The sequence below is a fragment of the Stegodyphus dumicola genome, chromosome X1 (assembly GCF_044657685.1).
Source record: "Stegodyphus dumicola isolate Sdum_Otavi_A_Nest chromosome X1, ASM4465768v1".
Taxonomy (NCBI): Eukaryota; Metazoa; Arthropoda; class Arachnida; order Araneae; family Eresidae; genus Stegodyphus; species Stegodyphus dumicola.
In genome coordinates this window covers 93,486,853-93,511,016 of record NC_140780.1, presented here as the reverse complement: position 1 = coordinate 93,511,016, position 24,164 = coordinate 93,486,853, and the positions used below count along the sequence as shown (strand labels likewise).

The 24,164-nt window shown below is 34.9% G+C and overlaps 1 protein-coding gene across 1 annotated transcript in view; it reads left to right on the top strand.

The window, feature by feature from the left end:
* Window positions 1–24,164, top strand: part of LOC118202594 (uncharacterized) — a 42,401-nt gene that overhangs the window by 2,245 nt on the left and 15,992 nt on the right. The gene's annotated exons all lie outside the window — the stretch shown is intronic.

The window sequence follows — 24,164 nt, the reverse complement described above, 5'->3', positions numbered from 1 at the left end:
GCTCTCTAACGAAGTCAGTAGAACTTCGACTTTAAATACTTGCTCTTTCTTCATTTGCATTTAACATCGATTCTGAAAACACATTCTGGCAGGAAATTTGTAAGCTGAAATTAGAAGCGACAGGAAAGTGGCTTTAACTAAAAATTAACTGTTAAAAACTTAGGATAAATCTAACAAAGTGCTAAGTATAGTTTTACCTATTCTTTGATATTTTAAATGAATTAGTTTCCTGTTTTCTATTTTTATTTTAATTGAAATTAATTTGTCTGTTTTCTGTTGATATTTTAAATGAAATTAATTTGCCTGTTTGTTTTTACAACATAAAATTGTGTAATTTTATTCACGAACTAAACAGAATCAACAATTTGCTTTATAATTTCTTTTTTTTTTTATTTACATTTATTACAGTATAAATCTTTATATTATAGGGAATCTGAGATTCTAAAATTAGGAATTTCTAAAGTTCGATGCAAACAATCCAACAGTTTAAGTACTAAATATACTTTAAGTATATATAGTTTTACCTATTCTTTGATATTTTAAATGAAATGAATTTGCCTGTTTTCTCTAGTTATGGCCAGAAATTTTCATACAGCAAAAGAGCAAACCTACTAATTTTGTTAATGTTATTTTATGTCTAAGTAGTTCGTGTGCTTTTTAATGCTCAAATGTAAGTATTTATATACCGAATGAATTGAAATTCTGAGAAACATTGCAAATGAAGTTATGTGTAGCTATAAAAGCCTTGATTACTTTCGTCGCCTAACTCTTTCTTTATCTTTAGTGTTTATCTTCCTTTGTAAGTTACTGTCTCAAACATCAGAGTTTAACAACATAAGTTTATATAACGGAAAGCTTGAATTTATTTTAAACCAGTTTTTTATTTATGATGTTTAGGGCCGCCCTACCAAGTCTTCTATGGTGCAACTCTCAGCAAATAAATCTGGTAATTCGAAGGTTCATAGTTTGAATCTAAGCAAAGACGTGATCTAAATCTGCCATGGAACATCGTTCTAAGCTCTCTCCAGTTATCACTAGGTGATATAGGAAAGGTAAATGAAAGAAATGTGGCATTCCTCCCAATTGCCTTTTTCGTGTACCGGCCTTAGCATTGATTAGATAATTAGATTCTGATTTTAAATCCATGCAATATCGTTGCCTAATTTTTCAACGATGCTTTTTCTTTTTTTCTGAAATTTTTAAACAAAAAATAAACAGAAATGACAGCAGCATGCAATCAGATAGACATTCAAATAACGTTATTCATAATAACAATCAATAGTACGACTTGAAAATCTTGACAAACTTGACTTGCCTCCTGTTTTAGTTAATGATTAATTAGAAGAGTTTTAACTTACGCTAATTTATCTTGAGAAACCATTTCCATCCAGGCAGAACTATAACTTATTACACATAAATTAAATTTAAAGCTCTCTCAGCAGTTCAAGTTGGCCAAGTGAATGTTGCAGAATGTCTCTCAGCTGTTCAATGTTGAAATCAATCTTAAAATTAATACATTTATGCTTTCCTTTTAATTCATTTTATTTAATTTGCAAATTTTAGGAACTAAAAGGTATGGACGAAAGAAGGCTTGCTAGAATGTTAGGAGAGTTTGATGTTTAGCTAATTAGAGAAATTTAAATGTTTACCTGATTAGAAAAATCCGATATGTTTTTCCAGCTTAGTTGCTGTATAATTATATGAAAAGCAATATTCCGTAAAGGCCGCTTTGATATGTTATGCTGGTTAATGGTTCCGGCTGCTAGATTATTGGGTCCGAAAATGGAAACCGAGAGATGTTGTGGATGTTTGTAATATACAGGGTGTTTATAAATAAGGTTCCAATTTGGAATGGTCGTAAAAGGAAAAATACTGGACGAAATGTTTTCAAACATGGTAATCTTGTAAAGGAGGTCATAGGAATTTATTTTCCGCGGGAAAAAAGTTCAAAAACTCAAACTGATTAATGGAGCTGTGTGTAATATTGTTAAGCGAAATAAGACATGAAGACATCGGTTTAAAATTTGTTTAATCGTTTTTGAAACGTGTTACAAAGCATGTTCAATGTGGCTTCCGTCATTTTCCGAAATCAAGTTAAATCGTATTACTGCATTCTCAACAGCAGCTCTTAGCATATCAGGAGGAATGTTACCGACATGTCGATGTATGGCATCTTCCAATTACTCCAAATTTTTAGATTATTTGCACAAATCATTTGCTGCTTCCTGCGAATTACAAGCCATTAAGGGTTTTGCCTCACCCCGACAAACAGTTTCGTTTTAGGAAACGATTAAAAGCGTTTTAAACTGATATCTTCATGTCTTAGAACCGAATTCGGGTTTCAAAAATCACAAATTAGCGATCTGTTAGAAAACGATTTCGGCAATGCTCACGCTTTTGAGAGTGATTTGCTCTCTCACATTTTCTAATAGCTAATTTGTGGTTTTTCACGGACGAATTTCTCCGTTACACGGATGGCGTACTCAACTTTAACGCCTTTAAATGATAATTTTGTTCAGGTCAATATTTCTTAAGGGTTACATTTTAAGATAAATTCCGACTCTTATTTCGTTTAACAATATTGCATACAGCGCCATTTCCTCCCTGGTGGTAAGTTTTTGAACTCTTTTTTCTGGGAAATAAATCTACACGATTACCAAGTTTGATAACATTTGTCCAGTCGTTTTCCTTTTATGACTATTTGAAAGTGCAACTTTAATTATAACCATTATAACCACCCTGTACGTTAAAATTTGCGGCATGGGAGACTTAAAATTCCGTTGAGCCGAATGACCTCTTGAGATGTTGGTGGTAAAGAAAATAGGGGAGGGAGAGTAGAAGTTTTTTTTCCCCTGGTTGTTCCCTAAAACTGAAACAGAATTGGGCAATAGTAGTAAGTTCAGCCAAAAGATGCTGAAAGTAGGCGCTTTCTTACTCGTGGTACGATTAATTAGTGGACACGATCTAGATGATATCTCAAGATTTCCAGGAATGTTATTTTATTAACAATTTATGTTATGATAAATAACAACAAAACATTATTCCTGGAAATTGCCTAAGAAAATAAGTTTATCTCAAATTTAAAATTAACTTTTATGTTGTAGAGTCATTAGGTTTATTGGAAGCAGAAAAGAGGAAAAATATGCAATCGCTTTCGCCGGGAATCGAACCACGGACCTCTGGAATACCGGCCCAGCGTGTTACCGTTACACCACGAAGGCACGCTAGAGAAGTGGGAGAAATACCTTATATACTCCCCTTTTTAAAAGGGGACTAGGATTTTAGGGGACCTAGTCGCCAAATCCTGGGTGCGGAGAATCATCATTCACAACCCTTTTAGTTCGGGCGCCACTGTAGGGACATTAGGTTAATTTTTGGAAGCCAGAGAGATGAAAAATTAGCAACCGCCTTCGCCGGGAATCGAACCACGGACCTCTGGAATACCGGCCCAGCGTGCTACCGTTACACCACGAAGGCACGCTAGGGAAGTGGGAGAAATACCTTATAATGTATTATTAAATACAACATGACTGACTATTACAAAAGATATTATTTATGGTCTACCTGTTAAACTTGAGACATTTAACATTTGCGAGCCCCTTGAATAATGGATGTCGGGAAGGAGAGATTAAGTATTAAGCGATATCAAATTGTATTAGCAATGAAGGTGCCTATGCTGTTGTGATTTGTCGTCTGTAATAGCTATTACCTGACAATCGCGATCGACCAAAAACTGCATGATAATCGATTGACGAATCAGTTGCGATCTATCGGTTACCTGATAGCTATACCTTCACCATATTATTTTTGTATTAGCTTTAAAAAGTTATAGTATTATATAAAATTGTTAAATATTATTCAAAAATTAATAATACATACTTCCTGCAACAGGGAAGTGTTTTAAATACAATTGCTGTCAAAATACTATCCTTCCCACAGTCACCCATTTCGACATCTCCTGTTTCAACAACTTTGTTTGCCATCCTTTCTACATCATTCAAGTCGTTTTTATAGAATTATCATGACAGAAATATTAACCTTTTGATAGTACTTTCATGCTTGGGGAAAAGTCACAAAGTGAGTATTTGCGAAAATGGAGAATGAGAAATCTCTATTTTGTCCATTTTAACTTAAAGTATTGTAAGTAAGATGTAAAATGTGCGCTGCAGGTATTACCGTAAAACTGCATAGTCTTTAGCTTCTCAACGCTTTTCAGATGTAGTGTAGGATTTTGTAATTCAAGATTCTCCATTTATATTTTATATTAGTAAATATGGTTCAGTATAAATTGCATCTTGTATGCATTGACACATATATGTAATAAAGAGACAAAATATATGGAATCAACATCGATCAAATCTGGTTAATTTTCTATCAGCAAGTCACAAACTGAAAACAATTGAATCAAAAGCCTGTAAAATACAATTGAAATTAAAAGTAAATTAACGCAAAATAAAATGATATTCACTTAAATATGAAATAAAAATTTAATTTTATACTAATATACTTTTAATTTCAGTTTTGTTTTCAAAGTTTTTGATTCAATTGTTTTCAGTTTGTGTGTACCTGCTAAAAAATTAGCCAAATTTGTTCCATGTTGATTCTATACATTTTGTTTCTTTCAAAATTTATTATTTCTCAGCATTTTTCGTAACGTTAATCGCATTTGTTAATCAAGTATTATTTAGTTTCTGTTCTCTGTGTCTGTATCTGTATATATTGATTGTAAGGACTATTTTAATTTTATAACCCTTTATTTTTAAGTTAATTAATTCCCTTACCTATGAAGTCTCGTTTCATTTCCCTGTCAGAATGCAAATTTCCAGCTAGCGCGATATTCAAATTAAGTAGAAAAAGGGAATTACTCAGAAGAAGGCTTTGGAGGGTGAAATAAGAACGTGCTCTGCCTGCCTGAAAGCCACGCTGCTAACTTTGATTCTCTAGCGATTAGAATTCTGCTGCGTTGAGTTATTCTTGCCATTAGGCTTGTGTACGCCGATTTCGGTCAGAGCGAACTTCCGCGCTAGTTAAACTGTGAAGCCGTTAGGCTAGACTTAAATTTCATTAACTTTAGTTAATCCATTATCTCTGATTTAAAGCCACGGCTTTTGTAAGCACGAGTTGGTGCCGTCTGTTAAATTTAATTTGAGTTGATAAAAGGGTCCTTTACAACATTCTCTTGTCTCTGTAGTACTTAGCGATATTAGCAATAATTCGCGTTTCGACTTTTACAGTTTTGGATCTAGTTTATGTTACCAAAGAACACCAAACTCTATAATATACACTCTTTTGCAAAAAAATCGAAGCACCATGAAGGAAGTGGTTGTTTTTGATGAAACTGAATATGTGTATAGCTCATACAGTAATAATAAAATGATTTAAAAATCAAGATCATAGTACCTGTTCACGGCTCACAATCACCCATTGAGTGTTCAAATTAGTAGTTGGTCGAGCCGCCCCTGGTGGCAATGCGTGCTTGAAGTCGTCGAGGCAAGGAGTGGTAGAGGTTACTAATGTCATCCTGCTACACATTCTGCCAGGCATTCATCAGTTGTCGCTCCAGATCTGCGATATTTTGTGGTGCCCGAATCTGGCGGTCTAGCATGTCCCAGCCATGCTCGATTGGTGAAAGGTCTGGTGTCCTTGCTGGCCAAGAAAGAGTATACACCGCATGGAGACAGTCCAGAGATATGCGAGCGGTATGTGGCCCTGCATTATCTTGTTGGAAAATGGCCCCAGGATGACGTGCCATGAAGGGTAATGCAACCGGCCGCAGGATGTTTTCAATATATCGTTGAGCTGTTAAAGATGTACGGATGATGACTAAAGTTGACCTGCTGTCATAAGAAATAGCGCTCCATACCATCACACCAGGGGTTATGGCTGTATGCCTTTGTAAAACAAAGGCTGACTGGGACCGCTGGCCCCGTCCTCTCCAGACACGAACACTGGGGTCATCTGCTTCAAGAGGGAAACAGGATTCATCGCTGAACACATCGCCAGTCTGGTGGCAGCCTTGATGATCGGTTGTGACACCCCTCCAGACGACTCCGCCGATGTTGTGGGGTCAAATGCAAACGTCTTAAAGGCCTCCGTAAGCGTAACCCCGCCGAAGACAAGCGCCGTGAGATGGTGGACGGTACCACGGGAGGTATAGATGTGGCTGTATTGCGTTGAATAGTCGACAATGATACCGTTGGGGTGGTTCGGGTCTGGCGAACAATCATCCTATCTTGCCTCGCATTTGTGCTCCTTGGCCTTTCAGAGCCTTCATTTCGTCGGCAGTTTCCTTGTAGCAACCATTGCTGTCAACTTCTTTGTACAGCAGTGTCTGTACGCTCCAGGTGACGACCTTTCGCTCTGTATGACCACCGAGCTTCACGCAACCCTACAATACGACCGCATTCGAAATCGTTTAGTTGTCTGTAAGGTCTTCGATATCGTCGTAATGGCATCTTTAGTTACTTCTTTACGGAATTATAATGGCGGCAACAAAAAAGATAAATTTTCCGCCTCTGTTACTGGAGTTTTACTTTTGCGAATTACGCGCTAGAAGTGCGCGCTATGATCAATTCCTGTTCAAGACGTTTTCTTTATTTACCTTGAAACTTTGATCATTTGCATGTTCGATCAAGATGTTCTTGCCTACCAAAATTCGTCACGATCGCAAAAGTCCTTCCTAGCGCTTCAATTTTTTTGCAAAAGAGTATATATGCAGAACCCCATGGTTAATAAAATCCCTTCTGTTCTAAACATATCTTAGTTTATTAAGCGCCCGAGTTTAATAAATGGCGATTTATGTTATGCAAATCGTGATATCGGTTTTAAACTTTTCAGGTAAAATAATAACTCACAATTAATTTATTAATTAATCCTAAAATAATAATTAAAAATTAATTACTAAAATTAAACTATTTACGGAATTTTTTATATTCATTTTAAAAATTTTATAATTAAGTTTTTGATGAAATTTTATCGCTTACAAACAACTATTCTGTACTTGTTTCATATTGTTCAACAACAGTTTTTCAACTGTATTCTCAATTTCGTAAAGCAGCTGATAGCTTTTTTATTCCCACTTTTCAACTTAAAATTTTTTTCTCATAATTTGCAGTGCTTTTCTAGATTCGATTGATAATAGCATATCATCACTCTTTTCTAATATCACTTTCGCTGTCAGTTTCCGCAGCTCTTTTAACACTTTCACAGTCAATTTTTATACACGCTGTCTTAGTATTGCTGTGAATTGACACGTATTCTAAAAATGAATCCTCTTCTCGAACTGACGTCTGAAATATTTGCTGTAGCTTTACAACGAATTTAAAAAATTCATCCATCTATTTATTCAAATTTCAAAATTTACGTTTCCCACTAGCAGAAAGATTGCCCTTTACCTGTTTAGTGTATCTGCCATGCCATGATTACAAGGATGACTAATGCTTTCCTTGCTTTTTTCCCAGTCTAATTATGAGTTCCTTTCCTTTCAAAGACTTTTAATGTACGATATGCTTAGAAGCACTTGATGATTTTTTTATGACTCTCTATAAACATAATGAATTTAACCCAAAGCGAAGATTTTGAATGTGGAAACCTTAAAAAATGGGATGCAGAATTTTCGCTTCTGCCCCTTATTAGCTGGTATTCAAGAAGGAACCGTCACTCATTTACAATGTTAAAGATTGTTTTTGTTAATTACGGTATGGAAAAAAAAAGGTACTGAAATTCTACCTCTCTCAAGTCCAGCTCGGACAAAGAACTCTTAAAGCAGTGTCTTACAGGTAGAGAGATCGGGGGATAGGAAAATTTCTCTCTAACCCATTTTATATAAACACTGCATGGCTGAAAGATAAAGCCGCGGCCCACAGTCCGTTAAATACACTCATGTCCATAGATTAAGGATAATGCAAAATCAGGCAAAGGAAGTGTTAGAAGCAAAACAAATTTGACTTATTTGTAAAGCTTATTTATTAAACAAAAGGTAAAGAGCAAAAGAAGATGCTATATATTTGATATTATTAAAAAAATTAGCGATATTTTCACCCTGGAGAAAATTACCAAAAAAAATCTATTTACAAAAAACCAATATTACATGGTTGGTATGATTGTTAATACATTGTATGTCTCCCAGACGATGCAATACAGTCCGTACAACGCCTAGGCATGTTGAGTATAAAATTATTGACCTGATCTTGGAGGATATTACACCACTCAAAAAGCAATGCCCTCCGAAGTTCCGGTAGACATGTAGGAGGAGGTTGACGGGCTGCAACTCGTCGGCCAAGCATGTCCCACACGTGCTCTACTGGACTCAAGTCCGGTGAGAATGCTGTCCAGTCCATACGGGTGATATCCTCCGATTGAAGGCATTCGCTTACGATGTTTACACGGTGAGGACGGGCTTTGTCATCCATAAACACAAATTGTGCGCCCATTGCGCCCCGAAACAAACGTACATGTTGTTCCAGAATGACGTCTCGATAGATTTGGCTTGTCATGGTTCCAATTTGAACATGCAGGTCAGTTCTGGAACCCAGAATAATTCCACCCCAAACGAGCACACCTGCACCACCGTAACGGTGTCGTTCAATGATGTTTTCTTAGTGGTAACGGGTACCTGGAACTCTCCATATGAAAGTTCGGCGAGAATCAGACTGCAAGCTAAACATAGACTCGTCGGAAAACATCACACAAGCCCACAGTTGCGGTGTCCACAATGCATGCTCTCTACTCCAGGCCGCAAGCGACAGTGAGTTGCAGTAAGTGGAACGCGTCGGACAGGTCTACGAGCATATAGACCAATCTGCCCTAAGCGTCTGTACACGGTCTGCCTTGAAATTGTCGTACCAGTGGCTGAAGAGAGCTGACGAGACAGGTCTGAGGTTGTGCTCCGCCTGTTTCTTTTGGCAGTAACTGCCAAATATCGGTCCTCATTCGGCATTGTAACTCTGGGGCGACCTGTGCTGTAACGTCTACTCACATTACCATCATCTTGGAATCGTTGCAAAAGCCTGCAGATGACACTCTGGACAATTCCAAGTTCGTCTGATACTTCTAGTTGGGTACGCCCATATTCCTGACGGCCGATAATTCTACCACGTAAAAAATCATCCAAATGCGTCCTTTGTGCCATAACTATTCGGTTATTGCACTGAAATGCTTATAAAGCGCCTGCGAACAATTTTACTTATTTGCCTGTATTCCCTATATATCACTCTCTTGCACTCTCGTCATTGTGACGTACCATCGGTATCATCTGGTTACTTCCTGAAATTTGCATAAGATTCTTGAAGATGTGTGTAGTGATTTTACAGGTGATATATTTATTTTAGAGTTTTATTTCCGCGTGACTCCGAATTATCCTTAATTTATGGACATGAGTGTAGATGAACATGAAAAGCTTTGATGGGTAAAAGTAGGATATTCTAGTGATGAAAAATCAATCTTTTGCCAATCTTAGTTTAAATAAGCGACAAAGATGAGTGCATAAACGGCGGCTTTTATATTGATTAATATGTAGTTGATTTGGTTTATAGATATTTGAATTTAATAAGCGGATGAGTATATTAAAAAGTTTAATAAGCAGCGGATCGTGTATATGGTTTTGAACCACCATGTATAATAAATTATAAGAATATTAGTATGTATAGACATTCTGCAACTAAGCATAATTATCTGACTATATGCTGTACTATTATGCTCACTATTTGATTTTATGCTGCATTTTTACTTGAAATATAAAGTAATATTGCTAGGAAGATATAGATACTATCCACCGGTTGGAATCAAAACTTCATATGGCTAACAGCTGAGGCAAAGGCCAACCCTAAGTTCAGAAAAAATATGTAAAATTTAGATATTCAGGAGTATATTGTTTTTGCTATTTTCCAATACATCATAAGAGAGAATATCAAACATTATCAATAAAATTCAGATTATGGGAATGGACTGACAGGGACACACACCTATGATATTCTCTTAGCCCGTTACGGATTAATGCCAAATATCATGTGAAAAAAAGAAATAAGATTCTCTTGCACTTATCCCCCAAAGGCTAATTATGTAGAAGCATTATATTTTTTTAAAGGAGGTGTAAAAAATGTGCTGTCAGGAATTCGAATTCCGGACCTCCCGAATAGGCGTCAAGTATGCTTCCAATTACACCAAGAACACATGCAGAAAAGAGGGAGAAAATACCTTATAATTATATTGAGGAGTGTATAGAACATAATTTATTCTAATTCTGATATAAACAATCATAAATACTGCAGTATAAATATATATACAATAAAGCTACGTAGCATAAATACGTAATAGGAATATTATATGCAATATACATAACAAAAGAGACGTATAAAACACATAATGCAGCATCACTACGTGATGCAAGTAATAATTTTACTGTATATTTATAAAGTAACAATAAATTTGCATACATTGTCAAAGCTATATATCAGAGGTTCTTTGATTCCTTCAATAGAAGACTTAGTTTGAAAAATCATGTATAAATTTATATTTGTCAGTGGCCTTCTCTTTTCTTCCAAAACAAGAGTCATGTGTAATAAAGGAGAGCATCAGCTTCAAAAGCAGCCTATAAACGACAAGATTTAACGTTTTTCTCAAGGAACCTCTGAAAATATAGGGGAATTTCTTAAGATTGATGGCTTATTACGACATGAAATAATCTTTCCTTATTCGTTTGATGCTAACTTTGGAAAGATTTATGAGTGAACATTTTCGCTTCACTATAATCCAGGCTTTTTTGCCATGCGTATAACTTTGCTTTCTGAGATGAGTTTACACAGCGTTTTCCGACACTAGTAAGTCTGGTTCAATGCTCTAATGCTGTATTTTGGCTGCTTCGTCAGCCGACCCGTTTTTTAATGTATTAAAGTGACCTCAAACCCAAAGGCTGAAGTTTCACTTTTCGTTGGGCGTAGCTTGTTATTTCTTTTGAAGAAAAATTACTGTAAAACTTAGGTTGGCTATCGGAGTAAGTATTGACTATACTATTTTTCTCTTAAATCATACTATAGCCTTATATAGGGCTAATGTTTCCGTCTGGAACACGGCACCAGTGTCATTGAAAGGAAGCTTTTTAGTGTGAACTTATGTTCCATGTTTTAATATAATAAAAACTGCACCAACCTTACTTTCGATCTTCGAGCCATCAGTAAAAAAACATAATGCAACATAATAGTACTACTTGGAAATCCAATGAACATTAAAACTTAATGCTGAATGACTCTTTTTCCATAAGTATTTTTGTTATAATGTTATAATTTCTTCCTTCGCGTATAAATCTGTAAATTTCTTATGTCAGAATATCTTTAATATGGAGTGGTAACAAGCCAGTAAGAACTTGTAATGCTGCATGAGCTGAGCATAATGCTTTATTAAGGCTTTTTAACACAGTTCTTTGAATCTGGAGCAATTTATTAGAGATCCTCATTGTATCGTTTCCTTTTCACCAAGTAGGACATTCATATAGTATCAGCATTTCAAATAAGTTCTTCGCTTTACCACTCACCCCAGGTATGCATCATGTTACATATTCTCTAATAGAATATGTATCATATTCTCTAGTTACATGGGATTCCAAGATATCGCTTCCATATCTGGGACTGGTTACAGAAACCTTAATCAAAGAAATGTAGCTCGGCGCGGTTGTTTTCGATGATTCCACTCCAAACCATAAAACCGCTTCCGCTTAAACGGGATCTTTCATGAAGTAGCGAAGTCAAGTTGCATGTTCTTTGTCCTTTCCAAGTCAAAATATGTTTAAAAGTCACAATTTAGGCTATGGCTGGACTTATCAGCAAACAGTACACAGTCCCATTCCTCTTGGCTGCATTGAACATGACGTCTCCTTAAACGGGCCTTTCTCGAAAATAAAGTGAGTGGGATACAAACCATTAGTTTTTTTTTTTTTTTTTTTTTGAATAAATTCCAACTCTGTGAAGACTTCGTGTAGCAGTAGAATGGCTAGTTGCAGTTTCTGTGTAAACTTAAATGTCTAAAACAACTATTTCGTAGTCACTTCACTGTTTTTTAAGAGCCAACAATGACAAAAAAGGTCTTAAAATGCAATTCTTTTGCTTGGCCGCCCTTGTTCAAGCTACTAATTGATTTACTGCTTAAAAAGCAGTTCCACTTTCTTGATATGACCCATTGGATATATTCAAATCTTGGAGGACCACCTTGCTTTCGCTTTTCCCCTCAAAACTACTGAATAGCCGCCACTTTTGGCTTCCACTTAAATAATATCTTTGACTCATAGCTTATGAGCACAGATCACTTTGAAAAGCCACATTAACTTTAAAATAGATTAGACACTCGAATTCGTACATGCGTCCACTGTGCGACACATTGTCAGTCGCTGAAGTTGCATATTTCCTGCGCTAACCTATGCAAAGCTTAATTTTGCGTTCATTTGCAGATAATTAACGTTAATAATTACACGAATGGACATTAGTTGAACATATTTTTTTTTTCAGATTATCCTTTAAATTTGATAAGCAGGATGTATTGGTTAAGTTATTCTCCGCATCTATGGCATTTCTTCTGGTATAAAGCCATATTGTGATGGTTGTCGAAGTTAAGTGCTCTGCAGAAAGAACATAAATTTATGTGCAAGAAATTTGTCCACTGTTTTGCCCATACGGACAAAGAAACATCCGGAGATACGTTGTTGTAACTTCTTCACCTTTATCCTTTTTATGAATAAGGTCATCTTTCCAAACACTGAGGAAATAGCCCAATTCCAAGCATTAATTCAATATGTTTAAAAACAATTTATCCTTTGGTAATTTACTTGCACTTTCTTTTCCCTGTCCGGAAGTGTCAGAATGGGATTGATTTCATTCACAGTGGCTTTTTTTTTTTTTTTTTTTCTAGTTAATGGATATCTTGTAAGTAGTTAAATGTATGGTGGTACGCGCATTTGTATTTTGTTCTAGATAGTCTTGCGGAAAACGGTAGTTAATTTTATACTTCACAATACTTTTCGTTATTTTAGTATAAAACTCATCCAAACTTCTCATTACGAAAATTTTAAAAAAGGCAATATCGTTTGTTTTTATTATTTGGCCTTTTATGGCAAGAAGAGAGTTAGTTGAGGATTTCTCTCTGTACAGAAACCGTGTTTCTAATTTGCCTCTAAAATATTCTTTTTGTATTTCTTTTTTCTTTCTTCTGTTTAAAGGGAAAAGTTGAGATTATCTCTGAAATTCATTTGGAACATGTCTTTGGTATCTTCTCCAAAGTGCTCTTTCTTCTGTTGAACATACAACTACGGTATCTCTCATGGGTGAAAATTCGAAACTCATTCGGAATTCTCCGCGATTTCAGAAAAATAAAATAAGCTTCCATCAGCTTATTTATAGATTTTTGAAGGAGATTTCCTGTAGTTTGAGGAATTTCTATTTCACGAAGAGACAAGAAATATTATGCGATTTTTTGGTGAAATTTTAGCAAATCAGTATTTTTTATTTTAATCTCAAAAGATCTCCAAACTTGAACTCTCAATTTTTCTGAAGAAATATCAGTGAATTTACTCATCTAAAAATATATACCAATAAAAATGAGCTGCTAATATTCCATAGAAAAGTAGTTAAAATTGTGCAAAATAACGTGCTTACCAACGGCCGAGGAGTAAAATCGCTAAACACTGATTGTTCGATCTAGCCTCAAATTCCAGCAGGCCGGCTGGCTGAGTGGATGTTTTCGTGGTTTTTCCCATGCGTACGATACGATCATTAAGGCGTACAATCCGATAGGCAGACAGCCTTCGAAGAGCTTTGCCTTAATTGATTAACCTAACCTAAATGTAAAAAAATAACAAAATTTGGTAGCACAGCGCTGTTTAGAGAATTTCAAAATTTTCAAAATGCAGATCTGAAAACTTATAAAATCGCCAAGCTTACTGATTCACCCAGCAAAAATATGAAATAATGAATGAAGCGATAAAAATTTAAAGCAAACGTATTTTGGCTGTCAATACATACAGAGGGGCTAACACATGTTAAGGACAATTTCGATAAAGAATTAAAGAAAAGAAAATGCAACACTACATTGGCGCCCGAACAGGGACCAATGTGGTGTTGCGCGGCCCCAACCTGCACGCAACAATAGTGACTGCTATGAACTGGAAAGTACACAAACTCTTAAGAAGGGTTTAACTCCCTTTTTATTCCACTTTAGAAGTTACAGATGCGTGCACTTGACGCTCACAAACTACGCCGACCCGGCGGTAAAATAAAAATAAGAAAGTACAACTAAAAATGAATAATAACAGGTCACTACCTACGATGCTCTCTAAACGTAACTAACCTAACCGCGTTCTAAGATACAGCTGAGATTTCAGCAAACTTTCTGAATATTAAGTTGAAAGATTCAACTATCTGCCGAAGCAAGCACACAGGCCGAAACGCGTGGTTCTTAAATTTATACCTAGCAACCTTCACGCTCGTGAATCAAGAAAGCACACCTACAAACTCGTTTCCCTTCTATTTAACTCAAAATTACTTCTGCTAAAGATTTGAATACTTTGCGCGTTCTACTAAAATTTACATACTCTGGCATTGGCAATTCCAGGGGAAAGTAAGGCTTGACAGGAAAGATAGCTTAAACTTAAAATAAATGTTAGTTAAAATAAATATAAACCCTACAAAGTATAAAATAAGTGTGACATGTCTTTGTATTAAGTTTACTAATAAGAAAAGTAACAAATAATTCAGTGAATTTAAATCGCTTTTAACATGATTTACAGGTTTGGCTTCGGTACCCAGCATCGTTCATGATATTTTGATGTGCTATGGACGTCGTAATGGAGGTCGTCGTAATGGCGGACGAACTACTACTACAGCTGAGCCTGAAGAAGATCCGTAAATGGGATCCGATGGGATGTCTTATCAACTTCTTAATATGCTTATATTTTCATAATACGTTCCTTTTTCATACACTTTACTGCAGGAAAGCTTCATGTGAAACCTAAATAACAAGCAATAAAGTAAATGTTATAGCAACTTCATATTAAGTCCTTATATTATTTCTTTCAATTGTGACATATATTCTGCGCAGTTATTGAGCATATTAAATACTAAGTATAAAATATATTTTGAATGCGTAGTTTAGGTTAAATATGTGTTTACACGCTTAAATAAATTCTGTCCTTTACTACTTATTTGAAACATTCAGTTTTAATTAACAAGAAGTATTCTAACTGAATTTTTTTCTGTTTAACTTCTGTCAATGAAAACAGCTTTAAAGGAATAAGAAATAATATGTCATCAATAGCATTGTAAAAAATCATTATGATCTGTAGCAAAATATATGATAGTAAAAAGTGCTATGTCGATGTGTAGGAGACTTAACAAGAGAATAATATTAGCGTAACAAGCACATGTTTCTACATGGCTTGCCATTACACCATGAAGGAAAACTGTGAGCACAATTGTATTTATTTTACAAATGCATTATAATTTAAGGGTCAACAAATCAGAATTTTAGGTAATTTTGAGGCACACAGGGTAGAACAATCCATATACCAAGCATTCGCTTCTGAATTTAGGTGGCAGACAGAAGTACAGCTGTTCAGTTGTATAAGCCAGATATCATCTATCGGGCTAGCGGGTGAACGTTGTCGTGCCAGTATGCTACAGTGATTGATCAAACATTTTCAACTGATGAGAAACCTGGAGAATGCGCCGAACAAATAATTCTGTTTATTGAGGAAACCTAGGCAAATACGGCATCGTATTTTTCGGCTGAAAAGTGGGCTAGCGGAGACCCCTGAAGGTACGGCATAACCAAGATATCCAAATCTCGGTAATGTAACAATGACTGATCAAAATACCGGATATGTGTTCTAGAAATGAAGGGAATCTGTACTCAGGCGCACATGTATAACATAAATTCAAATGCTGAGTTGGGATGAGGAGGTAGAATGCAAGGTTTCACCCTTTGTTCCTCTCGGTACATTCTCACACGCATACGACCATTACGATGGGTTAAAGCCGAAACATCACTGACGAAAACGTCTAAAACCAGGAAGCTGGTTGTCTTGCACAGCACCAAGTATTCGCACATACATTTAAAGCTTGAAAAACGTATATCTGAAATGCTATCGTCATGCGATGACTTAAAGGTGCTTTACTTTCTCCGACAATATTTTCAATGACGATGATTTTAAAATGCCAACTTTTTGAACCGCTTTGTTTTCGTCGACGATATTTTGTACAACGATGTTTTAGAACTGTTATGTTCTCTCCTTGTTTTCTTTTCTCCTGCAATGTTTTGTACCACGACGTTTTCGCCTTATGTTGTTTTCTCCGCGACGTTTACGTTAGCGATGTTTTCGGTGGACACCATTAGGATGCTGTAAGCAAAAGCACGATTCGTCAGAAAAGATAGCACAACACATCCATGAGCGTCAGTGAACGTGCTATTGTAGGCACTGATATCTGTTCTATAATCTCAAGGCAAGCCGAAGTAATGGTCATGTTGCTGAAAATCCATGGCTTTGTAGCTGACTTCACATGGGACGTGCAGGTACTTGATGCTGTTCAAGGCAACCAGTTTCCTGATTTGGATAATTTTGATTTTCTGATACCATCTTATGTGGTGGTATGATTCCTAAAAGCGATGCGAACAAAATTCCATCATTTGTAATATTGAGGTGTAGGAATCGTTTAGATCCTACGTCATTCTGTGTAGTCCTTATGGGCCTATGGACTTCAAATTTACATAATAGACGTTGAATCTCGACCAATATGAGGAGAAATTGGGTGGCATGATAATCCGCAATGCTGGTAGACTACGATTCCCCTGCGCTCCAATTCTGTGAAATATTTGTCTATATCCAGCTTCCGACACAAGAAACAACAGGTGTTGGCTTTTTATACTGATTCGAGATATTATTACTCTTGTTTGAAATGTATTCACGCAGTGAAATGCTAATCATTTACGTATCTTAGCGTGTTCTGTTCTTCATGCAAATATCAGGTTGATTCTTTGCTTTCTTCAGCCTGTAACAATTTTAAACACCAGCAGTACAAAAATATGAGTAATATTTTGGTCTAACGTTCTAACGTAATTTTAGAAAACTATTGAATTGCACACGCTTACATTAAAAAGTAAATATAAGAGAAACAAAAGAATAACTTTTGTGCGCTCCTTAAATTTTAAATTAAACTTATATATTGTAAATTTTAATTCATAGCAACATATCTTTTACTTTTTTTTCGGATATAACTCTTGTAATAAAAAACATGAGTTGAATAATGCAATTATTTCTTTTATCGTGTATTCTAAATAAATGTGTTACAAGTTTTGATATACATCTTACCGAAAGTTAGCCTGATTTCATCTTCATAGCAAAAGTGAAAGTAAGTTTGGCGAATACAGAGCAATTTCATATGCTCTCTCTTTAAAAAAGACATCCGAAAGAGAGAAAAGAGAAAAAGGAAGAGCCAGGATAAGGCGTGGATCTTTGCTAGAGGAAACATTTTGAGGAATCTCGCATTTAAAATATACTGATACAAAAGTTCTGTCTAGAAGTTGTTGATCGACGGAAGAAGTTTACAACGTCTTCGGATTTCCTTCAGTGGAAAGCTATCAATAAAATTTGGGTGGATCTTAAGGCAGGTAGCTTCGAGGCAACCGTTAAGTCTTTTTCTGCCCAGTGCAATTTGGTCATACTGTTGCCATTTAAAACTATACGTGTACGTATAAAAGCATAAAAACACTTATTTAAACTTTAAAAAGAGAAAAGCTTGAACCATAGTATAAATTATACATATAATTAAAAGTGAAAATTTTTAAAGATCGCACTTCATTTATTATTACTATTCAAATTTCGCCTTTTTGTAAAGCTATGATGACTAATTCATTGAATTTATTTTTTTTCATTGCTGTATAAGAAGGTGTTGTACAGATGCATTTAGCTATAGCTGCTATAAAAAAGTTCGCTTCTCAAATTCTAATAAAATAAATGAATGAATTACATTAATAGCCTAAAGAGGTGAATAAAATAATAACAATAAATAACAAATAAATAAGGAGTAATTAAAATTAAATAATGAAATCTGTACCTTTAATTAAGTTACGATAAATAGCAAATTCTTATTAAAATTAAATAATCAAAGAAACAAATGAAAAAAGAGAAAATTTGTAATATAAAATACGAAGAACAAAAGAAAATTAAATATAGTAACAGCATTTCAGCTCATTTATGTAAAGAAATAAGTGTTTAATTCGATTGCTTATAAAAAATATTTGCTTTCACATCTGTAAATGAAAAAAAAAAACTATCATAAAAATTTTGGAGTGGAAATATAAAAACAAAAGCTAAATTGTTAAATATACGTTTATTAGTTTTGCTTAGCTTCATCACGTGCGCGCTGCGTGGTTAGTTTTCTGCCAGCTGTAATATTTTTAATTATTCGGCTTTGCGATTTCTCCCTGCTGATACTTTAATTCTGAAGCTTCTAGTAGTACTTAATTCTGTAGTCCTTGATTACTGGTCGAAGTTTTCTTTAAACTGGACTGTTTTTTGATTTACATCACCACGAGTTGTCGCTTAGCACAAGAGAGTGCCTTTATATTCTAAATTTTGTTTAAAGACTTTTTTTTAACCTTCTCAGGACTTCGTACTTCTCAGGAATTTGGGTTCCATATTCACGAACCGACACTGGTGATACCTTTCGTTGAACATTTATTACACTTCTGATACACTTTTGATAATGCAGTACAGGAACAGCCAGAAAGTGAAGCCTGTTACTAAAATACTGACACTTTCCTATGGCTACAACTGTCTACCTGTGATCCGACTTGAGTCGGATGTTTTTCGATACTGTTAGTAAATGCTTGTTAGTTACAAATAGGATAAACATATGTAATTTACAGTAGTTGCAGTTCACGTCCGTATCTTGTGCTTTTCATCATTTTCCCTATTACGGCAAAACCCATAAAATTAGATAATTAATTGCTTTAGATTAGTGACCTGAAAAACCAGTGAATTCCAACTTTTAAATAGCTAGAAATAGCTTTTATCAGATTTGAAGTTTTTCAAGCTCAGGTTTCAAGTAAACCGTATTTTGACTTTAGAATCTTGCGAGGAGTACTTTGAAGTTTTTTAAAGTCGTTATTTTATTCTTCCTTACACTAACTACCATGCTACTATCATCCAAGTGACCCGCGAAATGTTGCCATTGCACAAAACAAAAGATATCTAGCTCATATTCCACACAGTATAGCAAGCATCCAGCTTCTAGGATTTTGCTATTCCTTAATTTAGATTTCACGTCTTCGAGTTGCTCTGAAGAAAGAGGAAAATCAACACAAGTTGATATACTGCTCGTGAAACTTCTGGAGCACAGCTACTTGTAAGCGTTGTGAGAAAAAATTTGAAAAGGTTTACTTACCTTTAAATATGAGATAAACAGACAAATATTTCATAATTTAGGATCAGTAATTATAAAAATGATTTTCTTTTATTTTACTGGTATTTATTTCTTCAATTAAGTGCCAGAAATGCTTACCACAAATATTCCAAATTGCTGCGCTCCAGTTATATAAGAGATGAATTTTCTGGCACATAACCTAAAAAGGTTATACGCGCCAAACACAAGTTTAAACCACAGCAGATTTATAAAATTAAATGAAGTAATAAAATAGTGCAACTGATGAAACTGTATATAAAAGTCAGATGATTTCTGATCTGAGAAAAGAATAAATCATTAAATATGAAATACGATAAAATATACAATATTAAAAGATCAAGGGACAACTTAAAAATTAAATCAAATTAAATAATAAAGACCTGTCTCTTTCATATACAGAAATATATCGACTGACTTCTTCACCGATTATTCGGTCAAAAGGCATGCCACAGTCTCTAAAATGCTTTAGCAGAAATTAAGACACTTCTGTTGAAGCATTTTAGAGATGGACACTCAATTATAAAGAGGAGAACTGATAAGAGCATTATAGTGGCGGACAGGCTCACACTAATCTTCAAAAGATAGCAAGATTAAGCCGAGTGTAACCGATCCTAAAGCTTAAAAGTACTTCTTCCATCCTGTCTCTAGTATATTCTCAACAGATTTCTTTGCTCCTGATGAATAGAGACCTGTACCTGTTTACCCTGGAAATCGGTGAGATCTTGACTAAATCTACGCCAAGCACAAAGTTGTTAATTTGCTAATTTTATTTTTTAAATGAATTTATTTAGCACTATAATACTTGAATGCAACCTAAAAAATCGAATACAAATGCACATTGCGAAAACTATATTATGAAAGAGGAAAAAATAAATAATACGCAGTAAAGAAATTTTAGAAAAAAACAACACAATTGTTTCGGAAACAAACACACTCTTTTGAGTGATTTTAGCTAGTGTATGTGCCTCTGAGTCTGACACACATATCGAATCGCAAGCGAGATTTTATGCCTTCAGTGTGATCGTGCATTAAAGTTTGAGAGAGTAAGTTATACTCCTTCACCAATACAGTCACTGAGATATTTAGGGAAAATTCTCTTTGAAATAAACTGCTCTAAGGTGTCCCATAAGTTCTCTTTGGGACTCAGATCAGAAATTTTGGCTACCTGTTTCACGTACGTAATGCTTTCGGTTTTAAGGAACAGATCAATCGGGTTTGTTTAAATATGATTATATTTAATCATATTATAAGCCGTAAGAAGAATGTCAGAAATTTATACAGCTTTAAGAAACCTTACGTAGGTTTTCAAGATTTCAGTCTAGGAGCAAATATAGGTCCTCTGCCCAAAAGAGAGCAGAGCAAATGCGGAATAGGTACGTGTCTTAATCATTTTATTTGTATCCATAGCAACATATCTGCACCGCAGTAACGGTCACATTATGATTGCTGCAACTAATTCCTGTTCCAAGCCCCCACCCTTATATAAACATACTTAGATATTAAACTAAATCTCGACTTCTAACTAAATAAAACAAGGAATCTACAAAAAACTTCTGGAATCTACAACAATTTCGCACAATTGTTGTTGATTCTAGACCTCAAGTTCCTTACAGCTAAAGAGATCAGGATGATTCTCTTTAGCTGTGAGGTCCGCAAAATACGAATCATTAGCTTTCAGAAATAAAGGCCTAAACATCCAGCATTTCTTGTGCAGTTTGTCTTGATACTAAAGCAGTGGCTGTTGCAAGCTCTAAATTCTGCTTAACATTCTCATTCCTCTCTATGATGAAGATGTTTCTACTTAGCTTTCGAAACTGTAGCCCTTCAAATTTACTCATGTTGTCCCGATTCTTGTTGCTTATTACTAGCTTCTTTTATTACGGTTTTAATGGAATGGGCTGTTACGAGCGGAAATCTATTTTGAAAAACAGCTGCGTTTCACCTGTGGCCTTACCTCTTTTCTTTGACAACAGCTTCATAGTCTTTAATTTGTTCCTAGAGCGCAGAGCAACCTATCTTTAAACAGCCAGCCATCCTGTAACTCTCATAATTATGAGCTATGCTTTAAGACCGAGAGTTCTATTCGGGCAATATCTTCGACCACATAATTCTTCCAAATAATGATACTTAGGCATTATAAAAAACATACTTGATTCGATTAACACAAAAGAAAATCATGATTTTCCAGCAACGGAAAATTTGTAGAAAAACATACTTTGCACAAAGCGCTTGCTATGGCTTTGGAAGATATTTTGCCATTTTAGATACAAACTTATCAAATTGGATGATATTAATCACATTTATGCTTTGCTCATTCTAAGAAAACGTAAGTCAAATTGATTTAGTACGTTATGGAATGTTATCATTTCTATACATAAATAACTTAGACAACCGGTTAATGGTAAATATTTGGATTTTAAAATTGAGATTTTGTAAGTTGATGCATAGGTAATCAGATGAGCACATTCATATAAATAAGTGCAAAATTAGTGAATACCTCTCGTGTAGAGCATAATCTAAAGGCATTTCTGAAAATAAATAAATTACTTTGAATATGAATAATATTTTGAATATGAATAATATTTTGAATATGAATAATAATTTGAATATAAAAAAAATCTGAAAGGTTTCAGATTTAAATTACGTCCAAATGGGCGTTCTTTTAACGTTTTTTGTGTTACCTTTATTTATTAAATACCATGTTCTTTGCACTTAAACCGTAAAATTCAGTTCAACAGCAATGTCGCAAAAAAGTTTTAAAATGAGCATATCTTTGAATTTCTGATACACAGTTCCGCGCTGGAGATAAAAAAGTTGTTTTTACCCCATAGGATGTTGCCATTGCTCGCTTTTAAATCGCTGCGTTTGTTAATCATAAATTCGTTAAAATTTTACAAAATATGAAATTGATAATAAAACAAATTCCAAATTTCGTTTTTCAGATGCCCATATTCAGTGCCGTTGTTTTATTACAATGCGAGAAACATACATACATTTATTCAGATTCTTCATTATTTAATTTCTTCAAATATAATACAGGGCGATAATATTTGGTGGCAACGATTTGAAAAGTGTCGTTAATAGGGTTCCGACGCAAAATCGCAAAACGAAAACAATAGTCCTTCAGGAACAAAGCCCCTTTGGACTAATAAATTGATTTGAATATGAGCCTGTTAATGGCCAGTCTTCGAGACTTTATTAAGATACGTCAATATATGGCGCAACTTGCAGGTCCTAAAAACTGGTCATAAAAATGTTACCAAAGAATATTTGTAAAAGATAAATTGATCTTGAAGATGTTAAGTAAAGTATTATTTACTATTACAAATACATAATTCTTGAATAAGTTATAGTTTGAAAAATTATTAAAAACATTGAAATTTGAAATAATATTAGCCTTTAAGTAGTAGACATTAGGTATTTTTGGAAGCAGGCAAGATGAAAAATTAGCATCGCCTTCGCCGGAAATCGAACCGCGGACCTCTCAATTACTCACTGAGTGTGCAGACCACTACACCACGAAGGTTCGCTAAGAAGGCGGGAGAAATACCTTATATACTCCCCTTTTAAAGGACGACTGGGGTTTTTAGGGAACCCAATCGCCAAATCCTGAATGAGGAGAATCATCATCCAACACCCTTTTAGTTTGGGCGCCACTGTAGAGACATTAGGTATTTTTGGAAGCAGGCGAGATGAAAAATTATCAACGTTTTGACCTCTCAATTACGCGTTGAGCGTGCAGACCGCTACACCACGAGGGCTCGCTAAGAAGGCGGGAGAAATACCTTATAAAGTTATAAATTGGACTTAAAAATTGACAAATACTGAAGCAAAATTAGCAAAAGCTGAATACTTCTATGGCACAATTGACAGAAAAATTAACTTATAATAAAATATTTTTAAGGTAGAAAGGAAATCTATTAGAGAAACGCACTGAAAAATTATGTGCGTAAAATTATAAATCTACGAGATAAACATTCTGAGAGGAGTGGCTCGTAGTCACTCTACATTTACCGAAATTTACGAAAACAAAAAGGTCTCAGACTATTACTTTAGAGGAAACAATCATTTTTGAGTGGTCTTATCTACTCGGTTTTTAAAGTGCTTTATTGAATAGAAGGCTAACTGGATTCAAAGGCTTTACCCAATCTAATTCTAAATCACGTTAGAGGTTTCTCTGGATTCTGAAGTCTTAATCACTGGGCTATTAATGAACTTTGAAATCCATTATTAATTTTTTTTTCCTTTCATAAGGCCTATATCTAAAAGTAAAGCCTATATCTAGAATCTCTCGACAAAAAAAAAAAAAAAAAAAAAAAAAAAAAAAAAAAAAAAAAAAATTGAGTTGGGAGCTCTCCTCCTATGATGCCCTTAGTGGAATATATTACAGTAACACTTATATTTATATTATGTATTTAGATTAGACATTCACTACGACTACGTCATTAAGTATTTGGAAATAAATTTTAGTTACTAGATTTAATATTTTGTTCCCCGTGAAGTAGGAATAAGTCCAAAAGCGAAATTCAATAAAGTTTCTGACATCGGCTTTAGCTTCTTCAAAAGTGAATTTTTTTTCAGTCGAAAAGGAAGTTGGAACGGATTTGTTAGCCATCGTGAAACATATGAAAGTTATTTGTGTTAAGAAAAGTATGCCTTTGAGAAGGACATCCTAATGGAAACTGGACCCTATTTGAATTCCTAAAACATGAAAATTCCATACAG